This window comes from Scophthalmus maximus, chromosome 19 (assembly GCF_022379125.1).
Source record: "Scophthalmus maximus strain ysfricsl-2021 chromosome 19, ASM2237912v1, whole genome shotgun sequence".
NCBI lineage: Eukaryota > Metazoa > Chordata > Actinopteri > Pleuronectiformes > Scophthalmidae > Scophthalmus > Scophthalmus maximus.
The window spans coordinates 10,237,668-10,252,121 of NC_061533.1; positions in this window are offsets into that span (position 1 = coordinate 10,237,668).

The window sequence follows — 14,454 nt, forward strand, 5'->3', positions numbered from 1 at the left end:
CACACACGCAAACACACTCACACACACACACACACACAAACACACACACACACACTACATTACTTCACATGAAAGCCAGGGCACTGATCAACAGAAAAGCCAGGCTGGGGATTCATAAATATGGAAGGAAAGACGGCCAAACGGTAACATGCAGGTAGACGGAAAACGAGACAAACTTGGTCATACTATGTCAGTGATTGCGTCAGAGCTTCGGAGGCGGAGGGACTACAGTCATTCTTGGACATATTTTCACATTCGCTGACTGTAACCATGGAAACAAGCGACCACTGCCCAATTTGGTGAGTCGGAAATCAATGGAGGCTGCGTAAAAATACATCTGACGTGGCTTCTCTTTGCTGAAAGTCAGAACCTTTGTGCTAAAATTATAACTTGTATCTTTTTCCACTGATTGGCTTCTCTTTTTTTTTTGCTGCATTTTCACTTTTTCTCCACATGAGTATTCGATCCCACTCTCTGTTAGAACACCTCTTCACCTCCCAAACTTATGTAATGATGGAAGTTGAACAGAGATGTTTGAGTCGTCCCTTAAATGCTCGTTCGTAATATCTGTGCTCTTTTGAGTTCAATAATTGAATGTCTCATGCATAAACATACCCACACACAGACAGAAGCCGAACAGGAAGTAGCCTACAAGAGGAAGGAGCAGGAATTATTCATGACAACACCTCCAGGTCTGAGTGCACGGGTTTTGACAGTAATGGGCCCTGAAATGTAAATGCTTCAGCGAGACAGAAATAGATCCCGTTGTTGATGTGATGAAGTTTTCTGGCCTTCAAGGACATTTTTAACCCTGTTCCTGACATCATAACAGGAGTGCAGCAGCTCCATTGGACAGGTTGAACTCAAATTAATAATAAACGGCTGGTTCTCTCCAAGCAAAGGAGAGGGAAAGTGACAGTTTCTCTGAGGTTATACGAGTGAAAACATTTCCTAGTCCAAAGTAGATCCAGCTCCTATGATGATGAGCGTAATTGGAAATTCAGGATCTCTTCTGTGAGTCGGCAAATGTTAGCTGATCAGCTTTATGGGCCTCATGGGAACTTCAGCATGACGGCAAGATGAGCTCATTATAAAAACCCTGTGGAGTTCAAAAACCTAAGAGTGCAAGTTCTCTTGAGCTTCTTAGTGTCACTGTCATGTGGGAGGGGGAAGTTGCCGTTAAAAAAAAAATGCTGCTAGTTTTCAGCACCGCCCAAAGAAAGCTGCTCCTCTGCTGTGTCACGTTGACAGTGGGAGTAGTCTTGTGCATGCAAGCGCTGGAGTGAGTCTAACCTGGAGTGACACAGTGGATCTTAATACCTCAGGTTCTTTCATCATGTTCTCTGCAGGCAGCAGAGTGAGCCGGTTTGGCATTAAAAGTGATTGTAGGCACACTCTTCCAGACCAAAAAAGACAAAACATGCTCTGATATGTAGACTCACTGGTGAGTGCACTTAGGGGGTTAAAAGGCCTTTGCATATAAAATGTCAGCGCGCCTCCTCCTACTATGCGGACGAAAACAGATGTACTGTAGACGGAGATGGGATGAGTGTAGCTGTGCCAATTCTCTGCTGTAGCCTACGGTGTCAATAATGTTAGAGATGACCAACGCACAGTAGTCACACTTGCCAGCATAAACTTCATCAAATGCTGTTGTCTTACCACGAAAAAGTAGCCCCTGAGTGTGTGCAAGCACGTAAATAGGTATGTTGGTGTGTGTGTGTGTGTGTGTGTGTGTGTGTGTGTGTGTGTGTTCCTTGCTTGTCATTGACTTGGTTTCCTTTCCGGTGTTAAAATACACATAATACTGTGAGTGAGTCACTGTGTAAGATGCAGTGGCCACTTACTAGCTCAGAAGTGTGACGTTCCTGCTCCCTCGTCTGATGCCTGTAATTTCCTACAATCAGCTCTCTTGAAATGTCTTTTTTATTCCTGGCGGAAAATAATTCTTTCCGATTGCCACAGTACTTTTTGGGGTTTATTAGTGGATCAGAGTGTGCAGGCAAGGGGCTGTGTCTAGCTCGGGAGAGGACAAAGACCTTGCTGAACATTTGACTCTCATTCTGTCTGCGGCAGTACAGCACTGCTGTTACACGATACTGCCTGCCCTCAGCAATTCAACATCCGGTATTTCAGGATATGTCAGACAGGCTGTGTGCTCGTGGACAGTCTGCGTTAGGCTTGCTCAGATGTGTTTTCGATAAAACAAAACAACAAGACAAGCTCATATGGAGAAAAAGAAAATTGAATGCATGGTATAGTTGTCACCGAAATATCTAAATGCAATTAATATACAACATTTGCACAAATCTCCGATCATTAATTAAATGTTTGGACTTTTTTAAATGCATGTCATTAACATATAATTCCATGGAGGGTTTTCTTTATTTAGACATTAATCAAATGTGTCAGACTAACTCAGCTGGAGTGAACTGAGATGAGCCGAAGCCTACGTCACGTCACCGTTGGATTGTTGCAAAAGATGTCACAAACCCTGGATCAGCTTCACAGGCCAGTCATTACACTTGAGTGGCAGATTTTTGGTTCAGTTTCCATAATAACAGATCGTGCTACATGCTACGTCTCTTCTCTGACTGCACTACCCCCCTCTTCTGTGATGTCAGTAGAAAATGTGACTTACTCAGAACGGGGTAATGATCTCCTGACTTCTCAAATGAAAACATCACATGATTGTGTGTGTGTGTGTGTGTGTGTGTGTGTGCGTGTGCTCTGACAAAGAGCGAAGACAAAACTGGAGAGGAGAAGATTAGGGAAAACTCTGCAAGAATTTTGAAAAAGAATTGAAAAATCTAACACACTGAAAATTCACAGATATCCTTTAGTTGCTCTGTAACTATCGTGAAATCCTTCTACCATTCTACTGACAAACTTTTCTCAGCCCAACCAATGACTGCACAAACTGCATACCATCCATACCAGCAAATGAGACGGTGCACCGAGATTTTTTTTTCTCATCCTCAGATTCCATTTAGCTTCTTCTCAACTTGTCTGAGAGTAAGCCGCTAAAAACAGAGTTACTCACATTTTATACTTTCCAACTGTCACTTAAAGCTGTAATCTTAAAGACCAGCTTAACTGTTTTCAAAAGCTATTGAATGCGATACATTTTGACTAAATCAAATAATAAATAAATAAATAATTTGATATACAAGTCAATGCTTGACGCATCAGTGGAGAAAAATCTGCGCTCCTCCTCCTCCTGTCATGCCATCACACGACCCTCTGTGGTCCAAAGGGCATTACAGCTGAGCAGTGTTGGTGTCACCAAATGTGGAAAGCAAGGCATTTAGCAAAGTTCTGTGAAGTGTGGCAAGTGTTTAAATACAGCCCTGCCTTGTGGGGGGAGGGAACTCCAGAGGCTTCAAAGCAACATATCAATCCTGTGACTCAGAAGAGAGATAGAAGGACAAAGCGAATCCTACGCAACACGCACACACACACACACACACACACATGCACACACACACACACACAAACACACACACCCTCTCCTTTTTATTTTAGTTTAGGGGCGTGTTGCTCAACAAGTTAAGAGATGAATGTTCCTTCCTGGCTTCACGCTGGAGCTTTAAAAAACTATCATCACTAGTAAATGGAGAAGAAATGTTAAAATGTAATTATAATGTAACGATATATAAATCATGCATTTTCATATAAAACTGTGTCTAACTTGTTCATATAATATGTAAAATTGCTGATACTAGGTTGCTGATTTTGTTCAGTGTTACACAATGTCATAATTTCACCCACGCAGTTTACAGCCATTGAAACGGGTTCGTCCGTGTAATTCTAAAGCTCCGCAGGAGCTCTCGTCCTTTGCTATCGGTGTATTGTGTAGGAATGTTAGCGCTTATTTAATCTTGACCTCCATAGAGTTCAGGAAGTTTGGACGACTCAGTCGGTAGTAAAGTTGGCTCAGAGACTGTAACTGAAAGGTCTGTGACACAACCACTGCACCTTTGGCATTTCTCTGAGGCCTCTTCCTTGGGTAAATGCCAAAGGTAATGTTATCCAAATTGCCGTCCTCCCAGCATGCACTGGACAGATGCAGGGGCGGACGAATGGACTGTGGTGCTGGATGAAGAAAGAGCAGGGTTGGCTTCATGATGTCGGCCGGAGGAAGATGAATTTTGGCAAGGCAAATTGAACTCTTAAACTCAGATAACTCTTCAGGGCACCGGCATTCCAGGATACATACCTGTGCAAAAGCATTTCCAGAGAGTTAAAAAAGGATATTATTGTGTATGGGTTTTTATTCTTACACAATAATGTAAGCGAGCAATTTATCTTCAGCTGAAAGTTTTGTTAGCAGATAAACCCACACATCTGCCTTTTCTGTGATGTAACCATCTGTCCATTCAGAGGAACTATTCACATATTCATACATGCAGGGTTACAGGGTGAGACTGTCTGAATGAATGAAAAGTCCTTTCTAGTCAATGCAGACGTCAGTTTCACTGCAATCATATCTGTGTGTTTGACAAATTTCTGTGTCTGGTTGCTCACATCCATGAAAAAAGTGAAAACATTGCTAAGGACAAAGAGGAAGTGGGAGCAGAAGGATAACGCGGTCAAGGGCATGTTTCCGACGCTTCGTCTGACAGCACCGTCAATGAGCCAATCAATGCATCATCTCTGATAATAGATCAGCAGTCTCCACTTGCTCCTCCATTGAGCTGAGTGGGAGACACACTACTGTTTCCATGGCAACTGGTATCCTCAACCACGCCTGCACATAAACATCCAGCTGCAATTGGTTGGGCTGCGCCCTGATAGTCATCCTGTTTTGCATGCACACTTCAAAAACGATCTGATCATTTCATGTCACAAATATTATCATATTTTCACAGTGTACATTTGTAACATTCGGTGCTGCATGGTCCTCCTACTACATGTGCACCCTGTCAATCATGCACAACCGTCTTTATAGCTGTGAGGTTAATGGCAAAGCTTGATTTCAGAGGATGGTGACGTGGATATTTGGTGCTGATCAAGCTGCTGCTCTTGCATTTCTAGTTAGAAATGTCTAGGGCATCAATATGTATTTACAACTTTAAGATAAGGCTCTTTGCTGTCACATATCTTTGCATTGTACAAAACTTTGTTTTTGTTCTCTCTCTCTCCCTCTCTCTATTGTTATTCCCCTGATACCTCCAGGAAGTCTCCACCCAGATAAAACTGCTGCAAAAACATGTTGCTGTTTAGTTTGACAATTTGATAGCAGCCAATGCAACAATTAACCCCAAGCATTTTAAGAATAACCCAAAACCACAGTATGTTGACATGATTTACAATCTAATGACTTGAGATGATTTGAGATTTATAATTTTTTTTTAAAGGATTGATAGAATTCAGAAGGTTATAGAGTGATATCAGCTGCCATGGCACTAATAGATGATTGAGAATGACTTGACACAGGACTAATAGTGACAGCCACTGAGGAACATGCATTTATGAATAAACCCTCTACTTGCCCAATGTGACACAATAACAGTTGAAAAACTGTATTGCCTTTTGAACCAATGCGACAGGACAATAGCAGTTGTCACTGTTTGTATTCCCCTCAGGGGAAGTGGACAGAGACACATCCTACTGGATATCCTCTGTTTGGCCTGGTGGATGAGACTGGAACAATAAACTTAATGTATTTAGGTTTGGAAGGAGAAGGAGGATGTTGACAATTGTCTCTAGAAGAACCTTGGTCTACTAATGGAGATTGTAAGTCTCATATGACAAGGGTTTGAAAGTAGAAAAGGAAAGTAAATCTAATACGAAGCCCTAAAAATCCTAGAGTTAAAAAAAAGGGCCTGTGGAACAAATGAAAGGAAAAGAAACAAGTGAGCTGACAAACTAAAAATATATTTAGATCCTGCAGCATGCAGGTGACATTGCTGTTGTTATTCTGCTGATGTCATGTCTGATGTCATGGCATAAGACAGTGGTTCCCTCAAGGGATCTCGAGATAATTAATTGGAGAAGAAGGGAAAATGAAAAATCTCATTTTCTTTATCTTTATAGTCCCCAAGGGAAAATTTGGCTTGCAGTCATGGCAACTAGATTTGTCACACACACACACACACACACACACACACACACACACACACACACACACACACACACACACACACACAAAATTATACAGTTTATTTTTTTCTTATGACATTTTGAAATAAAAGCTTTTGAAATAATGTTGGAAAGCGACATACTTTCCCCTGCTTAGCCCCTAAAAATGCTTTCATAACACAAACCAGAGAAGACATTATCTCCATTTGGTTAAACTGATCATATTAACATTTGAAAATTACGGATCAGCTTTTGTACAACCTCACTCAACTATTGATATGTGTCATTGTCACGAGACTGATATCATTCAGATATTTGAAATATAATTTCAAAGACACTTTTACAATTGTTTTTATTTTACAAACAACTTAATGCTCTATTATGTGTGTATACTATGTATGCACAGATGTTTAAGAGGCATAGAATAGAGGCACGCGCCTGTATTTTGATTTTGATTCTGGTTTAACATCCATATAAGGACTGTCTGTCTGCAGTCCAGATGAGTTTGCTTTCTGTGGCTCGGAGCAGGTGTTATGAGGCTCTTCTGAGTTCACCTGTGTGACTACCCCCGGCTATGTGCAGTGACACAGACAAACAGCTTTACTCACGCTCAAGTCAGAGTGAAGCGATGACGGGCTGTAATTGCAAGTTTGTCTGCGCATCTGTGTGTGTGTCAGCCCACCTGCAGCTAACACGAAACTAGGCTCGACTAACACCGCCGAAACGCATCTAAAATGTCACGTGCACTGGCATCGATTTACAGCTTCACTGAGGCTCTGTGGCTCAGTGGATTTCAATCTGAGCCTTGTCACTGTGGAGTTTCCCTGAGGTTTGTTCTGCAGCTCCTGTGAACAAAAGACAAAAAATTATAGATGTGTGTGTAAATGAAAACTAACCCAGAACATTTGTCAAGTGCCATGATTAGGTGCGATCTTGCTTTATTTGTACTTGAATATTTACATTTCTTGCTACTTTATCCTTCCACAATCCACACTATATTTCAGAAGAAGTATTCTGCTGTTAACCCTCTGAGCCGTAAGCCCCTTTTTCCTATTTGTGGTCCGCCGCGTCACCTTGTGTAATAATGCTTGTCAAACCTCAACCCTGTAATGTACAGTCAAGTTATATCCATCTTTTTTTCCAGGACAACCTAAGCTATCAGAATATGTATGCGTCAATGATATCACATGAATGTATAAAAAGTTAGATGACCATAAAGACAAAAAAACAAAAAAAACGGATGTTGAATCTCATAGACATGCATTATAATGACGCACCAAACAAAATTTTTTTCTCTTGAAAGCTGTTCTTTGAAGCCTTGGCTATAAGGGAAAACAATTCAAAACATTCTTACTAATGCAAATCAAAAGTTATGTATATTTTTCTACAAATAAGTACTTAGATTTTTCAACCCAAAAAGTCAGTTGTACCTTTCTTGAAAATTGTTCGTGTCTGAACTGTCAGTATTGGCTGTGACCAGGGTGACTGAGTGGCCAGAGTTAGCACACATATACTTTGTTTTATGCCTCAACGCAGAGGGCCAGGGTTCAAATCCGACCTGTGACGATTTCTTGCATGTCTTCCCCCTCTTTCTCAGCTAGCTGTCCTGTTAATTAAAGGCAGAAAAAGCCCCAAAAAATAATCTTAAAAAAAAACTACTACTATTAGTAGTAGGAGTAAACATGTCAGAGTGAGAGCTCCTGTTTTCAGTGTAAAATCTTTGTTTTTTTCAAACAGTTGACAACACAGCGTCTGATTGGTACAAATCTGTAACAAAGCCTCTGATTGGTCAAGTGGATCTAAAATGGACAGATAGAAGTTCACTAACAACAACAGGAGCCTTTTACGTTTTGAAAAATGGAAGAAAAATGATCATACAAGTCATTCAATGTTGGATTTATCATCATGGAAATGTTGTACAAAGTCTCAGAAAAGACGCAGAAGTTCCAGACCGCACTACAAATCTTCTGAAAGGACTGCGATTGCACGGAAGCCCTGCCTAACTTCCTTGTGTTTGAACTTCCTGTCCAAACACACCGTAAGTTGCATAAACTTATCAAATGTTATGAGAAACGCATGTAGTAAGATTTTGAAAAGGACAACTGTTGCCTGTAAGGAGGTACTCTGTAAGTAAAGCGTGGTGCTATTACTCTTACCAAAGAAAAAATCTGAAAACATCCACCACCACTGAGTATACCTTCTGTATATAGCCACACAGGAATGACTATGCTGAGAGAGGGGGAGTTTCTGGAGAACTGGGTGTGTTAAAAGAGAGTTTCGAAGAGACAGCTCACCTCTCTGTCTTCCTTCACTCACGCTAAGGTCGACAACCCGTGGCCCTGAGTAGGAATAAGCAACTGTTGTAAACTGAAGTAGGAGTTAATGTTGGATACAGTCTATAGCACACTGAAGAGGCAATTCCAAAATGTTTAGCTATTAATGTTGTTGAAATATTGTATGATCTGCGTTTGGGAAATCCTTTCCACGACCAAGCCTCTAACAAAATGAACAAGTCCAGACTCGCCTCGTAGTCCAACACTCAAACCTCCCATATCAAGAATGTGGAAGATACTTCATGTATGCAGTTTCTCAGCAGACAAAGCTGTTGTTCGTTGTTCCTTATGCTTCCTAATGTGAGGACCCATTGTCTAAAACCACAGGAAGATAACGAAAACCAGATACCACGCTGACATGCCGTGCGTGTGTGGCTGAAGTCATGAGGTGGGCACCAGCTAACTTGAGACGTGGGGGATTAGATGTCTATCATTTGTTTCAACATGCAGACATAGTGAGAGAAAGATAACACGTGCCCAGAAACACACGCGCTCACACCTTTCCAAATCTTTTCAACATCCAGGAAGTGCTGCATAACGCAACAAACTGAGCAACGTGATTATCGTTTTTTTGTGACTATCAAAGAAATTCACGTTGAATACCAAGAATAAGGGGTACTGAGGATTCACAGTGATGTTATCTCTGTCACGGTGCAAATTCCTCTTCGGTTTGCTAAAGGATTCTGTCAGGTATTTTTTATAGCTCTCGCTTTTTAAGTTTTGAGTCAGCCCTTCAGGCACTTATCTCAAAAAGGCCGATGGCACGATAAAGCTGACAGAACAGTGTGTCTAATCTTTGCTCCTGTATAAACATGATGTCATTGCATGACAGTCATAAGACACACTCACACACACACACACACACACACACACAAAATCAAATGGCGTGTTTACATGTGCACTCCTAACGGGTAGACAAAATGAGATCACTCATTTAATCATCAAGTCAGCCGTACATATGTCTCGTTGCCGGCAGTGAAACTCAAATTTGTGGGCGTATGACAATTTGTCTCTAATGTATTTTCTCCCTCCTACTTCTTTGTTACTCAAAATAAATGAAATCTCCCCTCTGACGCATTGGCTAGATGCCGTTATACGACTAGACTTCAGCATCAGTGTTTGTGTCACAGCCTCAACCAGAGAACGTTGCTGCTGGCGTCCTCGGGGGCCTGATGTCTTTAAAAATACATCAGTCTTTACGTCTTAAAGAGTATGTCACACAGGAAAAAAGCTGCGTTTAGCAAATGTATTGTCGAAGTCCACAAGCTGTAATACTACACCACCAGCATTTGAGCTGCTGTAAATTGCATTTACCCTTAGTGTGTATGATTGACTGTTTGTCTGAATGGGTTCACTCACAGTTAACATTGTAATTTTCAAATAATATGTTGTCAGGTGGAAGATCTCCCAGAGATTGATGTGTATTATTTATTTTTATTTTGTTAGATTTACGTAGAGTAAGCTCTACTTTGCATCATCAAAAATAATAATAAAAATCTGGAAAAGTAATGTTGTATGTCAACATAGACTTTACATCTGCGGTGTTAGAGGAAAAGTGGTATACCCAGGCAAATAGACGGATAAAATATGAAAAGTTTGCTAATCTCCACAAGGCTCAGTATTGGGCAACTTAATAGGGGATTGGAATGACGAAAAGATGACGCAGGAGCCACACAGCAGGACCAGTAATTTTAGTCTAAAAGCAATAAAGTGCTGGAGCACTGGGGAAATAGCAAGCAACATTTTGTGAATATAACATATATAACAAGTGAGTTAGGGCAAAGTGTGTGTGTGTGTCATTGATCCACAAGATTCTGTTTCTCTCTGTACATGACAAAGTGACAAGAGATCAAACAAGCTCTTTTCAGAATAGTCATTGTCCAGTGAAGGAATTTAATGTATTTTTAATGTGAGATCTGAAAAAGTAAAAATTACTGAGAAAAGGTAATAATAGTTTTGCGATTTCTAAGAAAGACCCGGCCAGCACTCGATCTCATATATGGCAAATTTGGATGTCCACTGCTGATAGGTAAATACAGCCAAATGTCAAGAGAGCTGCCATTTGCTTGCCAAATTTCCCCGATAGTGGGGCACATAATGGAGAGTTTGAAGCAGAGGGGAAGCAGGGGTTTATCAACCAACACTGTTGAGATGGTTTCTTTCTGTTTACCAGAAAATAATAATCAGAAACACAGGTTCACAAAAAGTGCAGCTGCGAGCAGCTTGAGCAAGACTCAGAAAGACGTCAGCAGAATTGACAGCTCACTATTCAGCTGTGGGACCGCTGTTAAACTCCGATGCACAACGTCAATAGCTTTTTTTGCATGCTGAATCATTTTGACTGCCCTGGGAATAGGGGGAGAACAGAATAAACAGCTAACCGATAAGCACATTTTCTGCATCACTGTCTCAAGCTTACTGCACAAACTACCACTAAACCAAGAGGGAAAAGTCTAAATGAACTTACTAAAAAATAATGAAATAACCTGGATTCCTCAGCTGGGGAATTTTGGTGAAACAGTTCTTTGGCCTGCAGCCAAACCAAAAAGTATTTTTTTGTTAACTTACGAAAGGCCAAGCACCCACTAGACAATGTTATGCTGTTGTGTTATACTGGAAGGGAATCCGAACTTGCAGGCACCGGTTGCAAATGAAAGCCGAGCCTATAATAAACCCTTTGTTGCATGGTGGCAGAGGGAACACGATCAACATGCTGTGTTGCGCCATATGCCAGTCAAAAAGCAACGGTATACCACCAATCAGATAAGGTATATATTGAAGAATTGGGAGACAGTTTGACATACAGTAGGCTGGTGGGAAGTGGTATCTTTCAGTCATGTGCTGCAAGCACAACAGCTACATACCAATTGTCATCATGTAGCATTCCACCAGATTCAGCATATGCCACTTACCCAAGAGTGGAATATTGAGCCACTTTTATTTTTTAATCTCAGTCCTGCTGTCATAGCTTGGTTATCCAAAATGTGTTTTATTCATGCAACATTTGCAAACCATACGAAAGTCTTAATGAACAATTGAACAATGAATGAACAATTCATCCTTAAAACGTATGCATTATGCAAAGTGATACCTATTAGATGGTTGAAGTTAATAGCAAAAACCCTTACTCCACTAACACTTATATCTGTAACAGTGGACTTTTGTGGCGCTGCAGCTGCAGATCAGAGAGTGCGTAAGCAATCACACCTTTCCTTCCAGCAGGAAGGAGTTAGCTGTCTAAGCACAAGGCTTCCTTCGGCCTAAATTAACCCAACATACAGTTCTTTTCCTGTCAGACTGCTTCCTGAGGCAATGAGCCATTGCAAGCCTCTTACAATGGCAATGTGCAGCTGCAGAGACCTTGCTTTGTGTTGTGTTCAGTGTGTTTACACTGGGTTTTTGATGCACTGATTTTTAATTTTTGAGTCCTTTAATAAGAGACGTTTGACTTCAGTTCAGCTGTTCAGCGAGCCCCACTCGTCTATAATGAGCCCCGGTTATTTATTACTCACTCATCCCATGCTCTCTATCTCCTGTCCCCATCCCATGCAGTGTTTACCCTCCGACCAGTGGGTGGGGCGGATTTAGCTACGCTTCCTGCACAACAGGAAACAGAGAGCAGGGGAAGAGAGATGGGGAAGGGCTCAGAGGAGTTGATGGATGAACACTTTTACCCCATTGTCTCTGCTTTCCTCAACAGGTGCACTTGAGCCTTTTTGGCAGGATAACAAAAATAATGCACTGGATTTTCTGTTTGCTTTCAAAAGATTAGACATTATTTTGCTGTGGAGGGGTTGTGCTGTGTGTACAGGCCTATTCTGTAGCTATTTACATAAGATATTGTGTATGATAGGTTCTCTGCAGCAAAAGTACCCTTACAGATACAGAACAGGCATATTAGCAAAGGAACATAGTACTGTACTACTACTTTTTTTTCCAGCTTTTCACAATTTAAAAGCAGTCCTCAATGACTGACCACTATACATGCTCAACCCTGACCATTATCCTACTGTAATTAAATCAACTGATCAATAAACTATGCCGTGCTGCTTTGAAGAAATTACATTGATCTCAGTGAAATTCAATGTGATTTGTTTGAGTTTAGAGTCTGTTTTCTCGGAGATGAAAGCAAACTGCAAACTGTCAAACCGAGAAGTTTACCTCAGGTGAAATTCATGATTCATTTTTTTGACATTTGTAATTCTCAAAGACACTTATTACCGCAAGGTCGCCAGGAAGTTGCATTTATGATTATAGTACACTGAAGGCAAGCACAGTGAAATCTCACTATTGAAGTACATGTTATTGGAGTGAGGAATAAAGTGTGTCCAGGTTTTTCAGAACATTTTTGCAAATCATAAATTTACTGCTACAGTTTATCTCACCATCACCAGGATGCACAATTATGTTTATTCATCAAAAACCTTAATCAGCCGACAACCCAAAGAGTCTCACAGTTGAAAATGGAGAAAATCTAATTTATTTACCAAAATTAAATGCTGAAAGTGTTCTCTAGTCTAACTATGCCACTGTAGATTGCATGTGAAATCCACAGATACTTTAAAAAACGCTGCATCCCGGAGGGTTGAGGTGCATTGTAACGCTGTGTTTTTCATACCTGCTGTACTCAGAAAATTAGTAAATAATGCTCAAAGAAGTCGATTTCCATTTGATGACTCAGACACAGAATGGTTACAGTGTCTGCTGTGTTTTCAGGGCATGTATTGTTGCAGGAGTTGCAACAATTCAATACAATTTTTTATAAAAAAAATTGGAGGATGCTGCTACACATAATGAACCCTTCATGTTCATTTTAACTTTTTTTGACTATGGTCCCCTTAACCACAACGTGAAAATGTGGCTTTTGAGTTAGAACATGAATTATACCTAAACACATGTTTGAATGTCATGGAAATAAAAAACAGATCAACATCAAGCCACCTCGTTTGTTTCGATCAACGATGGAGGCATCTGTTACCTTCAGTGCTGTTCCAACACATCAGGAGCTATTTGGTTGTTTGAGATATAATAGTAACATATGTGAAAGCTTCGTGTTTGTTCTTGTGTTGTAGCAGGATTGGCTAACTGCTCTGCTGAGCCTTCGTTTTGATCTGCAGCTACAGAAAATGTCTGGGCATGTCTGGCGTGCCCTGCAAGGATATAAACCCAGAGCAAAATCAACAATGCATTCCTAAACTAATTGTTAGGCAGCTCAGAAGTTTTGTTTATTGTCTTGCTGACACCATATTCTTTTTACTGTCAGAGTTAAAACTTACTGCAGGTTCAAACTGATAATAGCAATTATTTGCAAACCCAGAAAGCAAAAATGCAAGATAAAAACAATTGAATTGATACGTTGTATTTTTTCAATTGGACAACCGACTTTGAGACAAGCTGCAGATTTTTGAGTGAAGCATAACCCCGCAAAAGAGAACATATTGACACACACACAAGTATTTCATTGTGTTTCCTATATCATCATTATTGTCTTAAATGCCTTCAGCTTGTTCATACCAGACATCAGTTGCTCAATGGCATACCAACAATACCAGGACTGTCTCACATGTTTATAGGCGGCAAACGAGAATAAATGAGAATTAAGGTGAGGCTGCACCAACCTTTACTTGTAGTATCTTGGTTGCTAAAAGGTCAAATGTGTGCTGCAAACAACAGGAATTCAAACTATTCACCCACTCACTGTATATTCTGCAATTTTCCCCACAAATGACAAATCCATTTGACATGCCAGAAGAGTTGCTTTCAGCCTAGGCTTCATGCAGAAGACAATCTGGATGTCTGATTTGTCCTAAACTGTCACCGCGCTCTCAGGGGACCACAGCTTGAAAGTCGCTGTGCTTGGAAGTCTTTGTGGGAACACAATGACTGCCATGCGGGTAAGAAAGTGAAAGAACGAGAAGAGGCAGTTTGATTGCTTTGTGCCCTAACAGATAAGTTGGTGGCAGTCTTAAAAGAAAATCGGTTAACAGGAGATGTTGGCAATAGAGGATGGAGACAGACAGTGGGATTCTTCTTGTGA